Raw genomic sequence first — 20023 nt, forward strand, 5'->3', positions numbered from 1 at the left:
AGTCCATGCTGCTCACACTACTTCACACTCTCCATAAGGATGCTCACTGTAACTGCAGCTCCATGAGCAAACTTGCAGCAGATCGCCAAGACTTCTCCAGCACACATGGAGTTGTGGAGAGCAGTGGTGGGGTTCTCGTGAACTTCAAAAGCCTCAACATATCAGACAAGAGCATCTCAGGTGTTAGAGTTACCTTCCTGCACCTCCTGAAAAGCTGGAGGGGTGGCACCATTTGTATAAGGAAGCACGTTGGTACTTCATTGGGGTAGTGGAATGAAAAACGTATTGATACTGCTGTTTTGTTATTATTGTTGCACGTCCTTCGTACAATGAAAAGCTCATCTTGCATACAGTTCATACTGATTAAATCGGGGGTTATGGGGGGTTAGAGAGGGGTAGCACCTCTGGTGGGGGAACACGTTGCGTCCTTTTCAAGGCGGTTAGCCCACCTTTGGTCCCCACCTGGCACTCAGCTCTCACCTGTGGCTCCCTGTAGCTGTTTGCATGTGACAGCAGCCACATCCCGGGCCATGGCTTCGACAAGCCGGCTAAACCAGGTGAGGGTAGCCGACGGGTCTCAAACCCTCGGTGATTGAAGACAGACTCTGGCAGATTGAGCGGACGAGACCAATGGAAGGTCCAATGGTCGAGAAGGCAGTCTCTGCCGGCGTCATGGAATGTGTAGAGCAGGACAAGACACAGAAGACGTCCTGGTCATCCACTGCGCCTAGTCTCATCTCCAGCCGTCTCGACTGTCTTGCCACTGGATCCAGATGGGAATTGGGAAGAGAGAGTGAGGCTGATGCTGCACAACTCTCCCTCACTTAAATCCAAATCACACGCTAGTCTCGACACCATCATAGTGTCAAGGTCTTCATCGACAACGACGAACGAACAACTGATTAAATCATTACATAGTGCATTGAAGTTAAAACAATAACCAAATCTAGAATAAAGTGTATCTGCTACAGACAATGTTGTGAGCAAGTGTACAGTAAAATGCAAGATAGAGAGATCAAGAGCCTATCTTATCGCACAAGAGGTCCATTCAAAAGTCTGATAACAATGGGGAGAAGCCGTCCTTGAGCCTGGTTCTATGCACTTTCAGACTTTTGTATCTTCTGCCCAAAGGGAGAGGGGAGGAGAGAGAAAGTCCAGGGTGAGTCAGGTCTTTGATTATGCTGGCTGCTTTACTGAGGCAGCAAGATATATAGACGGGGTTCACAATGGGAAGGTCGATTTCTGTGATGTGCTGTGTACACAGCTCTGCGGTGTGTTGCAGTCTCGTGCAGAGCAGTTCCCATACCAAGGCTTTATGTATCCAGATAGAATGCTTCCAATGGTGCATCAGTGAAAATTGTATACAGTTAATACTGTGAACAGTTAGATGGATAACATTGTGTACAGTTAAATAAAGATAATTGCTTGATAACATCGGGTCTGTACCCTGTTTTGGTTCAAGTAATGGGGAAATTGAACTGAGAACTAAATGTTGACAAACAATTTTATGGAGAGCAGTGGAATAGTTGTTTTCTAGCTGAAAAGGGTGCAGACAATGGATTTGCCATCCAAAAGTTGACTGCCTTGTCCTTACAGAACGTGTCAGCTACAAATGCACATAAATAATTCCATACAGTGCAACAAACACAAATGCTGTAGGAAATCAGTCGGTCAGGCAGAATCTGTAGAGAGAGATAAACAGTCACTGTTTCAGGCCAAGAATCTTCATCAGGACTGGAAGGGAAGGGGGAGAAAAGCTGGTATAAGAAGGTGTGGGGAGGGGAAGGAGTACAAGCTGGCAAGTGATAGGTGAAATCAGGAAAGGACGCTGGTAGGTGGGTAGGGGAAGGAGGGATGAAACAAGAAGCTGGGAGGTGATAGGAGTAAGACGTAAAGGGCTGAAGAAGAATGAATCTGATAGGAGAGGAGAGTGGACCATGGAAGAAATAGAAGGAGGAGGGGACCCTGAGGGAAATGATGAGCGGGTGAGGAATAGAAAAGGGATGAGAAAGCAGCCAGAATGCAGAATGGAAAAATAGAAAAGGGGGAGGGGGTAAGGTTACCGGAAGATAGAAAAATTGATGTTCATGCCATCAAGTTGGAGGCTACCCAGATGGAATATGAGATGTTGCTTCTCCAACCTTAGAGTGCCCTCTTCATGGCAGTAGTGGAGACCATGTACCATCATGTCAGAATGGGAATGAAAAGTAGAATTAAAATTAGTGGCCATTGGGAAAGCCCACTTTTTGTGGCAGAATGGTGGTGAGGGAGGAGGTGAAGGAGCAAGTGTAGCATTTGTTTTGCTTTCAGTAGGGAGAGCAGTGGTGATGGACAAGTAGATAAGTGTAGAGCATAGAGAGCAGTGCCAGCTGAGAGCTGGGTTGTTGTGTAGGGGAGGAAGGGGGGGGGGTGCTTTTGTGACGGGAAGATGGGATGAGGATGGATTTCCAGAATGGAGAAATGCAAGGGAGGACAGCATTGATGGTGGAGGAAGGGAAACCCTGTTCTTTGAAGAAGAAGGTCATCTCATCCTGAGAACAGATGTAGGCAAAGGAACTGAGAAAAGGGAATAATATTTTTTATAAGTGACAGGTTGGGAATCAGAATCAGAAAAAAGTTTATTATCACCAGCATGTGACATGAAATTTGTTAACTTAGCAGCAGCAGTTCAATGCAATACATAATACAGAAGAGAAGAAAAATAACTAAAATAATAATAAATAAGTATACATATATAAAATAGATTTTAAAAATGTACAAAAAACAGAAATACTGTATATTTGACAGTACCCCATTTTGAACTTTGTCTTTTTGTGTGTTTCCCCCTATCAGTCTGTGATTTTGTACTGTCATGTTCTCCTATCCCCACTCCTGCTTTACTCCTACCCTTTATTACTGAGTAATCTATCTCTCATCTGCTTCTCATTATTACCTGTATTGTTGCCACCTGTGTCTCATTGTGCTCCACCTATCATCTGCATCTCTGTTTACTGCTCTGTGTATTTCAGTCCCGTGTTTTCAGCTGTTTGTTGCTGGATTGTGCTACTGAACTTTCTTGTGCCTTTCCAGCATTCGTATCTGTACTCTGTCTGTTGGAATACCGACTCTGCCTGTTTCCCAATTCAGGTTTTTGGATTTCTCTGGATGTTTTGATCTCTGCCTGAAATTTGACACTGACTTTGTTGGTCCCCTGGATTTGCTACTCACTGAATATCACAGTGTGCACAGTACTTGGTCTGCAATTGGGTCCCTGCTTCAGGGTCCTCACAATATTTTAAATAAAGGTGAAGTAGTGTCCAAAGGTTGAATATCCATTTAGGAATCAGATGGCAGAGGGCAAGAAGTTGTTCCTGAATTGCTGAGTGTGTGCCTTCAGGCTTCTGTACCTCCTACCTGATGGTGACAGTGAGAAAAGGGCATACCCTGGGTGCTGCAGGTCCTTAATAACGGACACTGCCTTTCTGAGACACCGCTCCCTGAAGATGTGCTGGGTACTTTGTAGGCTGGTACCCAAGATGGAGTTGACTAAATTTACAACCCTCTGCAGCTTCTTTCAGTCCTGTGCAGTAGTCCCCTCCGTACCAGACAGTGATGCAGCCTGTCAGAATGTTCTCTATGGTACATCTATAGAAGTTTTTGAGTGTATTTGTTGACATGCCAATCTCTTCAAACTCCTAATAAAGTATAGCCACTGTCTTGTCTTCTTTATGACCACATCGATATGTTTGGACCAGGTTAGATTCTCAGACATCTTGACACCCAGGAACTTGAAACTGCTCACTCTCTCCATTTCTGATCCCTCTGAAGATTGGTATGTGTTCCATTGTTTTACCCTTCTAGAAAACCACAATCAGCTCGTTTGTCTCACTGATGTTGAGTGCCAGGTTGTTGCTGTAGCACCACTCCACTAGTTGTCATATCTGAATCCTGTACACCCTCTTTTCACCACCTGAGATTCTACCAACAATGGTTGTATAAGAGGAGCACTGGAGATAGCTGTAGGTTTATAAAATGTATTAGTAGACAGTGTGTCTCCAGAGATGGAGGCAGAGGGATTAAGAAAGTGGAGAGAGGTGTCTGAGATGGATCAAGTAATTATTGACGGAAGTTACAGGCAAAGTTGATGAATTTGACAAGCTCAGCATAGGTGCAGGAAAAGTTGGCCAGTGTTCCCCATTTAGCCTGGAACATTGACTTTTCCATGTAGCTAACAAAAAAAGCGGGCACATTTGGAGCTCATGAGACTGCTGATGGCTACACCTTGGATGTAGAGTGAGTGGCAGGAGCCAAAAGAGAAATTGTTGATGGTAAGAACCAGTTCTGCAATATGGAGGAATGTGGCAGTGAAGAGGAATTAGTTAGGTCTGTTGTTTAAAAAGAAGCAGAGAGCTTTAAGGCCTTCCTGATGTTGAATAGAAATATATAGGAACTGAACATCTCGAGTGAATATGAGACACTCAGGGCCAGGGAACTTAAAGTGGTTGAAGTGATTGAGAGCATACGAAGTGTCACACATGTACAGGGGAAGGAACTGAACCAAGGAGGACAAAATGGAGTTGATGTGCAAGGACACAGTTCTGTAGGGAAGGAGCAGGCAGAAACAATAGGCCTAACTTCCTCACCTCCCCCCATCTTCTTACTCTGACTTCTCATCTTTTTCTTCCCCAGTCCTGATGAAGAGTCTCAGCCAGAAATGTTGATTATTTACTCTTTTTTCCATAGATGCTGCCTGGTCTGCTGAGTTCCTCCAGCATTTTGTGTGTGTTGCTCGGCCTGCCAGAGAGTCAGGTTTATAGATTTTGGGTAGGAGCATTGTGTTCTACATCATCACTTGATACACCTTTCTCCTCTTTTTGTTTATTTTGTCCAAAGAGTCCCCATATTTTCCTTCTTTACACAGCTTTGTTTGGTGTGAAGAGGCTTTCTTTAGTGCAAAGAAACTGAGTATGTGCCCTAGTTGCTTGAAGTAAAAACAAGAGCTTTTAAAAAAGCAAGTCTCATTGATTGGCTGATTGGAGGACACTTCATCCAATAAAAGGAAGGTAAGGTTAAGTCAAGTGGACTGTTGGGGAAGAATAAGTGAGATTGGGGAGTTAAGGCTTTGGTGAAGGGTCACAAGTAAGAAAAGATGATAACTACGTCTGTGGGTGGCGCACCGAGTTGCGGCCCCTGACAAACTAGGTCAAGTAGTTGGACATGAATATATGTGGGGTGGTACAGTAACGGAGTGTTTAGCACAATGCTTTACAGTACCAGTGGCCCAGGTTCAATTCCCACTGCTGTCTGTAAGGAGTCCATACACTCTCCCCATGACTGCATGAGTTTACTCCCACAGTCTAAAGATATACCAGTTGGTATGTTAATCATTTATTGCAAGTTGTCCTATGTTAGGCTAGGATTAAATCGAGGATTGCTGGGTGGCGTGGCTTGAAGGGCCAGATGGGCCTATTCCACACAACCTCAATAAATAAATAAGGCCATCTAGGAGACTGCAGATATCATATATTAGAATTTTAGTAAATTGGTCACACTCAAGGTGAAGTCTACAGACATGTATGACGACCAGGAAAAGCTGAGTAGGCAGTCAGAGTGGTGTTGCCCTGTGGCCATTCATCCCATTAACAGGTATACTATACTGTTAACTACTATAGTGATAGGATAGTTTATCTGTCCAAATGTTTCTTAAATGTTATTGTACCTCCACTACTTTCTAGCTTCCAACTCCGTGTGATGGAGCTTTCTCTCAACTTCCTTTTAAGTCTTTCCTCAATGACCTTAAACCTCTATTTTTTTTATGTTGATTTCCATTTCCTGAAGAAAAAGACTGCTTTCAATTTATCTGCACCTGCCATGATCTTAACACCTCTAAAGTCACTCCTCAATCTCCTGTGCTCCAAGGACTTGCCCTAGCCTGCCCAACTTCTCCTTATAACTCAGTTCTGGCAATATTTTCATATCTTCTTTCCAGCTTAATGGTGTCTTTCCAATAACAGAATAACCAAACTCCAAGTGTGTTCTCAGTGTTTTGTACAGCTGCAACATAATGACCCGGCCCTATCAGATGAAGACCAGAAAGCCAAATTTCATCTCACCACCCAGTCTACCTGTGACCCCACTTTTAATGTACTTGTACTTCAAGATCACTTTCTTCTCCAGCATGCCCTGGGGCCTTACTGTTCACTGTGTAAAGGCTTATTTATACTTGTGCGTCAACTCGACGCCGTAACCTACGCAAGTGGTCTACACGCATTGTGAGCATTTATACTTGTGCGTTGGTGTGTCTACATCGCTTTACAATTCCGGCACATTGTGCATGCGCACACACCTGCCTGCACAAGGCTTCATGATCATGGTAGTCTTTCTCAGGGTAGACAAGTTTAAAAGGAGCGTCCTTTTTTCATAAAAGCGAAATGTGTCCTCCATAATTTCGGAGGACTGTAAAGCTTTATGAAAAGCATTGCAGCCAGAGTTCCTTCCCTGCCCTTCAGTCGCCCAGTGGGAAGCTATTGCAGCGTAGGAGGAAATGCGATGCTACCAGGCGGACCAATCACAGTCGTTGCTGTCTGCGTTGCTGCGACGCATAGTTACATTTTGGGAGAGGTGCGCGTCAGGCTACGGCGTTAATTGACATAATTAAAAACAAAGCAACAAAATTGACATAATTAAAAACATTAATTGACATAATTAAAAACAAAGCAACAAAAAGTAAAAACTAAAGCAAAAATAATTAGAGTACTTCCCTTTTTATACAGTGTCAGTGACCCCATACAAATTGGGTTATTGTTCATACAACAGCCATCCATGACCTAAAGTTGGGTTTGAATTTGAGGTACACCCAGCCACTGAGTTATTACAGCACCACTGTGCTCAATGACAGAACTGATGCACCATTGTCTGACCAGCAGAAGGTTGTCTTGGACTTATTTTGACCACATGTACAGAGAAGTTCATAACTTGTGACAGAATGTTACACAACATGACCTGGCTCATAGTATACATAATTAAAATTTCTATCCTTCTGATATTTTAGAACAAACCTTGTTCAATAGAAATTGGTTACCTGTAGGGATGTCTTGCTTAGCCATTCTGCATACACAATATGCTTTTTGGTGTAAGTATTTGGTGATCACTCTGAAAATATATCATCGAGGCACATAATACATCTACAGTATCTTGAAAATGTATTCAGCCCCCAACCCTTTGCTGAGATAAATGTGTAGTACAATGAGGGACTCTGATCAATTTCAGTGAGAATTTTTAATTGTGGATCACTTGTCTCTCCCCCCCCCCCCACAGCAGAGCCCAAAAACCAAGGGAAACTAAAAACTCAAAAACTGTAATGTCAGCAATCCAAAAGTATTCATCCCCCTTTGCTTAGTACTTAGTTGAACCACCACTCCAACTATTACAGCTAGTACTCTTTTTTTGATAAGTCTCTTAGCTTTGCACTATGTGATGGAGCAAGATTGCTTAAGCTGTGCCAGGTTAGTTGGGAAGCAGTCTTAAGGTCTTGCTAGAGATGGTCGATTGGGTTAAGGTCAGGACTCTGACGGGGCCACTCAAGGGCATCAATTTTCTCCATTAACGAATTGGGTGAGTTGGTAAGATAATATATTACACCTGAGAAACGTTAGCATAGTAATTACAAAGGGGTTGAATATTTTTTCAACCTCACAATTTTGGTTTTTAATTTTTAGTAAATTGTTGACAAGGTTTGCAATTTTTCTTTTGATCTGACATAATGCACAATATTTTGTAGATTAGCTCAAAAAATTCCTACTTCAACATATTTTAAATTTAGAAAAGGAGACAGTAAAATGTGAAAATAGTTGTGGGGGCTGAATACTTCTTTAAGGCACAACATAGACCACAATCAAGAGAAGAAAAAGACTAATCTTAATTCTTACATGTACAGAAAAATCCTGTGGGGAGTTTTCTGAGAGTACGCCAATTAGAAACACATTCAATGCCAAATATTTCACAAGGCAGAAAGCAAGCTATCTAAAGTCCAAGGCTGACACTAATATGCTGGTGAATAAATTGCATGTGGATTCTCAAACTTTTTTACAGGATAGTACACAAAAGGTAATTAAGGGGCATGAACAGCTTAAGCAAATGAGCAAGAAGCTAGCAGATGGAGTGTAATATGGAAAAATGTGATGTTACCTGCCGTAAGAATAGAAAAGAAACTTGTAGTTACAAGTAAAGAGAAGGATCATTCTCTGTGGGCTGTTGAGATGTGAAGCAAACATGCAGGTTCAGCAAATAATTAGGAAGGCAAGGCAGGCATATAATGAACTTCACTGCTGCAAAATTGCATTATTAGGTACGGAAGTCTGAGATTGTAATGGGCTCTTGACACCTCATCTGAAATAATGTGTTGCATTTTTGGTCACTGAACCAGAGGATGATAAATTTCCACAGGAGTCAATGCTGTATAAAGTCACAATTACAGTTTGTCTTGGGCTGGGGGAAATTAACTGAGAAAAGAATGAGAATCAATTTTACTTAAATGCACAAAACTTTGGGGGAGATTGACAGGCCAGATTTTTAAGATATTGTGCATCTAGTTGGAGTCCAGAACTGCAGAGTATGAAATCTACACCATTGATCAGTAATGATGTAATAACATTTATTAACATTTTGCAGGATTGCTTATCCCAAAATATTAATCCTGAACATGTATTTTAGATGTTGAAAGGTTTGATCTATATTTACAATTCTTATTGCGTTCCCTATCCAATAGTAGCCATATTTCCTCATCAAACATAACACTATAAATTATAGACAGTCTGGGGATCAAGGAAGGAGGCAAGTGGTTTCTGTAACATGAATTTCAGATTAACTTCTAGCATGGAAAATATCAGGTACCTGATCCAGATATTTTATGTAGTGGCTTGCACAGAAGATTTTATTTCAAACAAAATATAATGTGAAAAGTAAATGGTCTCTAAATGACTGAAACATTGAGTGATTGAGTTTTAAAAAAAATAATGCAACCCTAATAAGAGATGCCAACATCTCTGGGACTTGGGAGTCTTGTTTCAGAAATCCCTTAAGGTTAGCTTACAGTTTGAGTTAGCAGTAAGGAAAGCAAATGGAATTTTACAATTTATGTTGAAAGTACTAGAAAGTAACACTGTATGAAATATAGTGGGGGCAGCTCGGTAGCATAATGATAAGTGTAACACTTTCACTGTTACTGTATAGAAACATAGAAAATAGGTGCAGGAGTAGGCCATTCGGCTCTTCGAGCCTGCACCGCCATTTATTATGATCATGGCTGATCATCCAACTCAGAACCCCACCCCAGCCTTCCCTCCATACCCACTGACCCCCGTAGCCACAAGGGCCATATCTAACTCCCTCTTAAATATAGCCAATGAACTGGCCTCAACTGCTTCCTGTGGCAGAGAATTCCACAGATTCACCACTCTCTGTGTGAAGAAGTTTTTCCTAATCTCAGTCCTAAAAGGCTTCCCCTCTATCCCCAAACTGTGGCCCCTCGTTCTGGACTTCCCCAACATGGGGAACAATCTTCCTGCATCTAGCCTGTCCAATCCCTTTAGGATCTTATACGTTTCAATCAGATCCCCCCTCAATCTTCTAAATTCCAACGAGTACAAGCCCAGTTCATCCAGTCTTTCTTCATATGAAAGTCCTGCCATCCCAGGAATCAATCTGGTGAACCTTCTTTGTACTCCCTCTATGGCAAGGATGTCTTTCCTCAGATTAGGGGACCAAAACTGCACACAATACTCCAGGTGTGGTCTCACCAAGGCCTTGTACAACTGCAGTAGTACCTCCCTGCTCCTGTACTCGAATCCTCTCGCAATAAATGCCAGCATACCATTCGCCTTTTTCACCGCCTGCTGTACCTGCATGCCCACTTTCAATGACTGGTGTATAATGACACCCGGGTCTCGTTGCACCTCCCCTTTTCCTAATCGGCCACCATTCGGATAATAATCTGTTTTCCTATTTTTGCCACCAAAGTGGATAACTTCACATTTATCCACATTAATTTGCATCTGCCATGAATTTGCCCACTCACCCAACCTATCCAAGTCACCCTGCATCCTCTTAGCATCCTCCTCACAGCTAACACTGCCCCCCAGCTTCATGTCATCCGCAAACTTGGAGATGCTGCATTTAATTCCCTCATCCAAGTCATTAATATATATTGTAAACAACTGGGGTCCCAGCACTGAGCCTTGCGGTACCCCACTAGTCACCGCCTGCCATTCTGAAAAGGTCCCGTTTATCCCCACTCTTTGCTTCCTGTATGTAAGGAGTTTGTACTTTCTCGCCATGACCATGTGGGTTTCCTCCAGTGTAGGGGTTCCTCCCACAATCCAAACACGTATGGTTAGAGTCCGTGAGTTGTGGGCATGCTATGCTGGTGCGGGAAGCATGGTGACACTTGCGGGCTGTTCAGCACAGACTTTGCTGATTTGATGGAAACAACACACTTCGCTGTATGTTTCAATGCACATGTGACAAATAAAGCTAATTTTTAAGCCTTAAAAGCAATGTTGTACAGCTGAAGCTTTCTAAGACATTATTAAGACTGCATTTCGAATATCGTGAGCAATTTTCTGGACGGTATCTAAGGGAAGATGTGCTTGCCCTGAAAATGGGCCACAGAACGTCACAAGAACATCCCAGGAATGAAACGCTGTATGAGGGGTGTTTGATGACTCTGGGCCCTGAACTTGATAGAGGGCAGTACAATGAGGGGAAATCTCACTAAAACCTACTGGATACTGAAAGACCTGGATAGTCGTAGTCATAGTCATACTTTATTGATCCCGGAGCAAATTGGTTTTTGTTACAGTTGCACCATAAATAATAAATAGTAATGAAACCATAAATAGTTAAATAGTAATATGTAAATTATGCCAGTAAATTATGGAATAAGTCCAGGACCAGCCTATTGGCTCAGGGTGTCTGACCCTCCAAGGGAGGAGTTGTAAAGTTTGATGCCCACAGGCAGAAATGACTTCCTATGACACTCTGTGTTGCATCTCGGTGGAATGAGTCTCTGGCTGAATGTACCCCTGTGCCCACCCAGTACATTATGTAGTGGATGGGAGACATTGTCCAAGATGGCATGCAACTTGGACAGCATCCTCTTTTCAGACACCACCGTAAGAGAGTCCAGTCCCATCCCCACAACATCACTGGCCTTACGAATGAGTTTGTTGATTCTGTTGGTGTCTGCTACCCTCAGCCTGCTGCCCCCAGCACACAACAGCAAACATGATAGCACTGGCCACCACAGACTCGTAGAACATCCTCAGCATCGTCTGGCAGATGTTAAAGGACCTCAGTCTCCTCAGGAAATAGAGACGGCTCTGACCCTTCTTGTAGACAGCCTCAGTGTTCTTTGACCAGTCCAGTTTATCGTCAATTCGTATCCCCAGGTATTTGTAATCCTCCACCAAGTCCACACTGACCCCCTGGATGGTAACAGGGGTCACTGGTACCTTAGCTCTCCTCAGGTCTACCACCAGCTCCTTAGTCTTTTTCACATTAAGCTGCAGGTAATTCTGCTCACACCATGTGACAAAGTTTCCTACCATAGCCCTGTACTCAGCCTCATCTCCCTTGCTGATGCATCCAACTATGGCAGAGTCATCTGAAAACTTCTGAAGATGACAAGACTCCATGCAGTAGTTGAAGTCCGAGGTGTAAATGGTGAAGAGAAAGGAAGACAAGACAGTCCCCTGTGGGGCCCCAGTGCTGCTGATCACTCTGTCGGACACACAGTGTTGCAAGCACACGTACTGTGGTGTGCCAGTCAGGTAATCAAGAATCCATGATACCAGGGAAGCATCCACCTGCATCGCTGTCAGCTTCTCGCCCAGCAGAGCAGGGCGGATGGTGTTGAACGCACTGGAGCAGTCAAAAAACATGACCCTCACAGTGCTCGCTAGTGGATATGGAGAGGATGTTTCCATTAATGGAAAAGTCCAGGATCTGAAAACACAACCTCTTTAAAACTGAAACAAGGAGGAATTCCTTGAGCTAGAGTGTGGTGAATCTGCGGTATTAGTTGCTATAGAGGAAAATGAAGGCCAAGGTACTGGGTAGACTTAAGGCAGAAAGTGGTAGTTTCTTGATTGATGAAGTGGTTAAGGGTTGTGGGTGAAGGTGGGAGAATTAGGTTAAATAAAACAAATCAGCCATGATTGAATGATGGACCAGACATGCGAGCTGAACAGCCTTATAATGTTCTTATAACTTATGGTCTTAACATTGAGATGATGTATAAATGTGCAGTATCCATGTAAAAATGAATGAATACACAAATTCAGAGTCACCTGTGTCCTGCAATTCCATGACTGTAGTTGAGGAGACTTCGATCCTGCAGAGAAAGTGATAGTTTCCCATTTGCCCTGAAAATTAGCTCCATTCTTGTGTAATAATACAGCAAGAAAGTTTGAGTGCTGTGTTGAAGTTGTGACCAGCCTCACCTAAGTCCTGTGATTGGGTATGTGATTGATCCATAAGTTATAGTTATGTTTATCCTCAGCAGCAGTTTGAATGCAGACCCAACTCAGAGGCCACCAAATTTGAGGGGGTTTCTCCACAGACCCTCTTGGTTAAGATGTTTTTCTGAGCTCAAAGGTAAACTAGCCAAAAATATCAAAGGGATAACAAAAGCTTTTTTCTTATATATATAAAGAGTAAAAGAGGGGCAAGAGTAGATATTGGACCACTGGAAAATGATGCTGGAGAGATAGTAATAGGTGACAAAGAAATGGCAGACAAACAGAATAAGTATTTTGTGTCAGTCTTCACTGTGGAAAACACCAGCAGTATGCCAGAAATTTGTGAGTGTCAGAGGACAGATATGAGTGTAGTTGCTATTACTAGAGAGAAGATTTTTCAGAAATTTTAAGTTCCGAGGGTAAGTAAGTTGCCTGGACCAGATAGTCTACACCCCAGCTTCAGAAAGAACAAGCTGAGGAGATTTGGAAGGCATTAGAAATGATCATTCAAGAATCATTAGATTCTGGAATGGTCCTGGAAGACTGGAACATTGCAAATGCTACTCCACTGTTTACAAAGGGAGGGAAGCAGAAGATAAGAAATTATTGGCCTGTTAGCCTGAATTCAGTGGTTGGGAAGATTATTGGAGTCCATTGCTAAGGATGAGGTTTCAGGTACTTGGTGGCATATGATAAAATTGTCCAAAATCAGCATGGTTTCATCAAAACGAAATCTTGCTTGACAAATCTGTTGGAATTCTTTGAGGAAATTACTGGCAAGACAGACATAGGAGAGTCATTGAATGTTGTTCGTATGTTCGATTTTCAGAAGACCTTTGACAAGGTGCCACACATGAGACTGGCTGCTTAACAATTTAAGAGTCCATGTGCTATTACAGAAAAGTTACTAGCATGGATAGAAAATTGGCTAATTGGCAGGAGGCAAAGAATCAGACTAAAGGGAGCCTATTCTGAATGGCTGCCAGCGACCAGTAGTGTTCCATGAGGGTCAGTATTGAGACCATTTCTTTTCACTTTATATGTCAATGATCTGATGTGGAATTGATGGCTTTGTGGCCAAGTTTGCAGATGATACAGTGATAGATAAATGGGACAAGTAGAGTTGAGAAATAAGGGAGTCTACGGAAGGAGAAGGAGATTAGGAAAATAGGCAATGAAGTGGCTTTGGTAGTAGATATAAAAGCAGGGTTCCCTTAAGGTTAATTTGCAGGTTGAGTTGGTGGTAAGAAAAGCAAATGCAATGTCAGCATTCGTTTTGATGCTTTAGAATGTAAGAGCAATGCTGTGATGCTGAGGCTTTGTAAGGCATTGGTCAGACTGTATTTGGACTATTATGAGCAGTTTTGTGCCCCTTATGTAAGAAAAGATGCGCTGGCATTGGAAAGGATCCAGAGGAGTTTCACGAGTATGATTGTGGGAATGAAAGAGTTAATGCATGAGGAGCATTTGATAGCTCTGGGTCTGTACTCAAAGGAATTTAAAAGAATGAGGGGGAATCTCATTGAAACCTATTGTATATTGAAAGGCCTAGACAAAGTTTCCCAGAGTGGGGGAGTGTAAGACCAGAGGACACCATCTAAGAATAGAGGGGCATCCATTTAGAACAGAGATGAGAAGGTAATTCTTTAGTCAGAGGGTGGTGAATCTGTGGAGTTCATTACCACGGATGGTTGTGGAGGACAAGTCATTAAGTATAAAGGGAGGTTGATGAGTTCTTGGTTAGTCACGGTGTCAAAGGTTAGGTGGAGAATGAGGTTGAAAGGTATAATAAATCAGCCATGATGGAATGGTGGAGCAGAGTCGATGGGCCGTGTGGCCTAATTCTACTCCAAAGTCTAATCGTCTGAAGATTATCACAATTCTTGCTTTAGTTTTTCCACATTTAACCTGTCAATATAAATGTTTCTTCACCGAAGTATAACTGGAAAATATGATTCTCCCAGAAAATACATTCATGGCGTTGCTACGTGTAAACTCTCCTGCCACAACTCATAATGAGAAATGAAAATTTTAATTCATTTTCTGAACTCTTTTGCCTCATTATTTTTAAAATAAGAGCACCCAACTTCTCCAAAACCACCTTAAAAATGTGCTCCATAAACCACTTCCATTATCAGTCACACTTCCCTCTTTGCCTATCACACTTTATTCATGAGATCCCTATTATGAAAAACATGACCTCTGATTCACTGCATTGGGAAATCTGCTGGTGTATTATTAAACCCTTTAGAGTTAGTAGCTGGCTATAATGTCAGCAATAAGGTGCTTGCATTTATTGGATCGAACAACCTGAACATTTGTCTTTACTGCAACACACATCAAAGTTGCTGGTGAACGCAGCAGGCCAGGCAGCATCTCTAGGAAGAGGTACAGTCGACGTTTCAGGCCGAGACCCTTCATCAGGACTAACTGTACCGCCAGAAACGTCGACTGTACCTCTTCCTAGAGAAGCTGCCTGGCCTGCTGCGTTCACCAGCAACTTTGACGTGTTGCTTGAATTTCTAGCATCTGCAGAATTCCTCGGGTTTGCATTTGTCTTTAAGGACCAGGACTAATTAAAGTTAATAATGTGTGTTAAAAAAAAAGGTAAATGCCAAAATAAGTTTATTTCTCTCTAAATTACCAATAAATGTGGAAGTAAAACAAACATAAGAAAGACAACAGATTGGACTTTAGACTGCCTATGATCCAAATTTGCAGAACTTCTGTGTGTTTTTGATTGCAATTCTCTCTAACAGTTCAGAGAGATGTGTGGAAGAACTCAGCATCACAATTTTCATTCTGATCATCAGCCTCCGTAATTTTATTTTGCAATTACTGCATCAAGATTGTAATTTATTACTGCCAATTGAATTTGCAGTTTAGATTGTGGCTTATGTACGTGCCTCACAAGTGGAAAACTTTACTTTTACAGTATCTACATTATGGAAGAAAGGTCTTCCAAAGATGTATATGAGTGTTTACTGGATGTGGTAGAATTATATGTCTGGGTATTATTAAGCATATTTCATTCCCTACACTGGTCTATTCAACCCCTGCTCCTTATCCACTACAGAATCACAAAGGAAAACTGTCACTAGCTGAGAGTTGGCTGACAGCATGCTTAGCAAAATGTTAATAGTCTCACAGATTTGTGCAGTTTATACACATGGAAATGGAAAAGCAACAGATTTTATTAATATATAAGAACATACAGAACCTAGATGAGTTGTATTGTGAGTATACACGTGCATGAAGATAACTATTTCAATGAATATTGTGCTGAACCTATTCTAGTACAACCCGGCTAACAGCTTCAAAAAGAACCTTGACCAAATTCACCATTAGTTATTAGCCCTTAAGCTTAAATTGATCCAGGTTCAAGATAAATCCTGGAATGAATAGGAAGTATAAAACCACATTTCTGCCTACTGATCAAGATGTATATAAATTAAGTCTCCCTAAATATACAAAGATATTGAAACCATTATTTGTAGTGATTTCCACAAGCCAGCTACCCTCAAGTTTGTTGGGTAAACCAATATGAGGTATTGCAGGGTGAGCAACTTTCAGAATCTGTAAAATTTCCTCCAACCGACAAGACCCAGGTTAGGAATGGTAATAGAGCTTTCCGTTACATGTGTTAATGATTGATACTGATAAAAAATCTTCAAAAAACTCAGCATTACCCAGCGCAGCAGTTTTTCCAATCAATTTGTTAAATGTTTGCAAATAAATTAAGGCAACACATACAAAATGCTGGAGGAATTCCGCAGACCAGGCAGCATTTACGGAAAAGAGTCAACAGTCGATGTTTCAGTATTGTGTTGCTTAGATTTCCAGCATCTGCAGATTTTGTCTTGTTTGTGATTTGACTTTTTTAATTAAAATATATATCTAAGCAGGCTTAATCAACCTACATAAAGAGACAACAAATTCAAGCCTCATTTACACAGAAGTCAGTAGTAGATTTACATTCCTAATTATTCCAGTGCAAACTTATATTATTACTGCTGAATTTAAACCAGTTTAATTCTGCAATACTTTTGAATTGGAATGGGTCTAAATGATATAATAAAAACAGAAAATGCTGATGTACTCAGAGGCATCAAAAATCCAGAGTTAATATATCTTGTCAATGATCTTTGATCAGAAATGCAGAAAGTTTGAGGTAATAAGATCTTTTCTCTGCAAAGAAACATTGGAGTGAGGAAAGAACAAAATGAAAGACCCACTGATTAAGCAGAATGCAGCAAAGATCAAATGACAAAAGAAATGATGGAGCAAAGGTAAAAGGCAGTGCTTACAGGATAGAAGCATCATAGTATTAAAAAGCATCATGGATCAGACTATGGTCAATTTACCTATGCTAATCACCCCACTAAGCTCATCCCATTCGCAAGTGAGTCTACAAGAAATGTAAATGTGAATAGTTCAATCACTGTCTGAAACTATTGAATCTTGTTGAGTCCAGGAATCTGTATTTGTCTAGTTAATGGATGAGATGCTATCCTTCAATCTCACCTTAGACTTCACTGGGACAGAATATGAGATTCTCATTTCCTCTAAGTTAAGCAAAAACTTGAAAATTCTTATGCTGATTTCCAAACAGCTTACTCAGCTATCTCTATTTCTGTATTCCCTCCAGCAACAACCCTCAAATATTTGTGCTTCACTAAATCTGAGTTCTAGCTACAACCACTCAAAAATGTGCTTATTAAAAGTAGAATCAAGCATTGTCTGGTACCATTCAGAATTGAAACTGTTATTTTATTATCATATATATGGAGATGCAGTGAAAAACTTGTCATATACCAATGCATTGAGGTAGAACAGGGTAAGACAATAACAGATAACATCCACGCGGTTAAGTGTAGATTGAAAATAAAATCTCCTCCTCACTGACAATCAACAGAGGCGCACCTCAAGGATTTGTGCTCAGCCTGCTGCTTTACTCTCTCTATACCCATGATTCTGTAGCTCAAACACCATCTATAAATTCACAATGACAATTGTTATGAGCAGAATTTCACAGTGACAAGGAGATGTACAGAAACGAGGTAGATCAGCTGGTTCAGTGATGTCACCTTCCTTCCCGATGGCAGCAGTGAGAAGAGACCATGGCCTGGATGGTCTTTGATGGATGCTGGTTTCTTGTGGCCGTGCTCCTTGTAGATGTGCCCAGTACAGAGGAGGGTTTTTCCCGTGTTGGATTAGGCTGAATCCATTACTTCTTGCAGGCTTTCGGTTCATGGCATTGGTGTTTCCACACCAGGCCATGCTGCATCCAGTCAGGATATTCTCCACTGTGCATCTACAGAAGTTTGTCAATGGTTTGGACGACATGCCGAATCTGCGCATGTTCTAAGAAAGCAGAGGCTCTGCCATGCCATCTTTGTAATGGCACTCGTGCTGGTCCCAGGACAGATCCTCTGAAATGATAACCCCAAGGAATTTAGAAGTTGCTCACCCTCTCCACCTCCGATTCCCCCTGGGAGGACTGGCTCATGGACCTTTGGTTTCCTCTCCCTGTAGTCAATAATCAGCACTTTGGTTTTGCTGACATTGAGTGAGGGTTTGTTGTTCTGGCACATTCAACCAGATTTTCAATTTCCCTCCTATATGCTGATCCATCACCAGCTTTGATTCGGACTGACCAATATATTCTGTTTAATTTCAAATTTACACCACCTACAATATGTTGCTTATGTTGTCACCTTCAGTTGATTATATACAGAGAGACAAACATTTGTTGTTGAGTTTGGAGCTTTGCACCCTCCCTCCATCGTACAGAATACTACACCAATTGAAACATCAGCAATAGCAAGATGCTAATTGGTAAGTGGTTTATTGTTGTCACATGTACCAAGGTACAGTGAAAAGCTTTGTTTTGCTCGCCATCCAGAAGGATCATAAGTACAAGAAGATAGCACAAAAGGAAAAACAATACTAGGATGTGGGATATAGTATTAACTTTTCACTAGTGTTGGAAAAGCTGTGTAAATAGGAAGGATGTACTTCACTTTTAAAGAAAGCCTCAAGAAGCAATTTAGTTCTCATCAAATTTGTTGACAGGTTGAACAACATAAAACTATAATCATGAACACTACTAAACATTTCATTTAACAGAATTATCATCTCATAAGTCAACACTCCTGAACTGAACAAGCGATCATAACTGAGAAAAACAATAACTCTGAAAAACAGGTGCACGGATTGTGATGCCCAGACAACTTGCATCTGTTGAGTGGAATGAAGGAGGCAGACATCATTCATATTATTTGTCATTTCCAGAACAATAACATCCACCCAGAAATAACCCTGTTGTTCTGGTTGCTGGAGACTGGTTGCTTCGGCAGAGAGCCAATATATTGATTAGATAGCACAAATTGCTCTGTTTGAAGACAGTACCCATCTCTCAAAGGGGGCATGGATTGTGGCTGGAACAAGTGTACAAGTGAAGCTCATTTGAGAAACTGCATTAATGGAACAAGTAGGTTATACTGCTTGCTTAGCTGTGGGGGAAAAGCAGGTATAGAGAAAAACAATCACATTAACATTTTTTCTTTCTTTTTAGTTACTTTCCAAATGGCTGGGACAATTCTCCTACCCAGCAAAGGAAGTTACTGCTTCTACAGATATAAACATCACTTCAGATCACTTACAACTTCAGCACTGACAACTTAGGGATCTTGCGCCACTTTTGATGACAAGTACCATCCACTGCGTGAGCCCAAGAAATAGCTAACGAAGGATCAGTGTCCTTTTATCGACACTATACCAGTTTGTTCCACTGACAGGAGAAGGGGCAAAGGCACCTTAAAACTAGTTGCTTCGGGCAGACGGGGCATTATCGTCAGCTCATCTAGGAAAAGGGAAACTCTGACCTCAAACCTCCGCTGCCTTGCGGCTATACACACTCATGGGGAAAGCTTTGGGAGTAAACCCCAAAGGAAAATTCCAGAGATGGAGTCTCTAAGGCAGTCCAACATTGAGCTCAATGCTGACTGGCAACCCCTGCGATGCTGCTGGTACCAAACTGTATCAGTCACTGTCATTCCTTTGGGTCCATCAGTTGTGCACAGAGGGGGAGCCTGCTACATCTGTAACAGCTTGCTCTCCATATCGTACTGCCCAGACTTGCATATCCAGAGAGCTTGGACAAATTATCCATGGTCAACTCTGACCGACGGAGGCCTTGACCTCACTCACATCAGTATATAAGAAAATTAAGCTGAATCAAATGGACAGGATGCTTGAGAGGGAAGACAATGAAATATTAAACTAAGAAGGACAGCAGTGGCAAGCTAATGGTAATTCCCATCCCTTTTTTGCCTTGTGCACAACAGAAGACACATATAGACTGTACCAGGTGAATGCATGGAACTTACAACAATCCAACTGTTCTCATACTCATAATACTACCGCTGGTTGAAAAATAACCAGCTATTCTCCAGTTTAGTTTCAGAAACCGCCACAGTGAGTTTAATTAGACAAATTTTACTTTGCTGGACTAATACTATAAT

The 20023-nt window shown here is 41.7% G+C and overlaps 1 protein-coding gene across 1 annotated transcript in view; it reads right to left on the minus strand.

Moving 5' to 3' along the window:
- Positions 1-20023, minus strand: part of LOC140195287 (histone deacetylase 9-like) — a 700837-nt gene that overhangs the window by 616396 nt on the left and 64418 nt on the right. The window lies entirely within an intron of this gene.

The sequence above is a fragment of the Mobula birostris genome, chromosome 3 (genome assembly GCF_030028105.1).
Source record: "Mobula birostris isolate sMobBir1 chromosome 3, sMobBir1.hap1, whole genome shotgun sequence".
Classification (NCBI taxonomy): Eukaryota; Metazoa; Chordata; class Chondrichthyes; order Myliobatiformes; family Myliobatidae; genus Mobula; species Mobula birostris.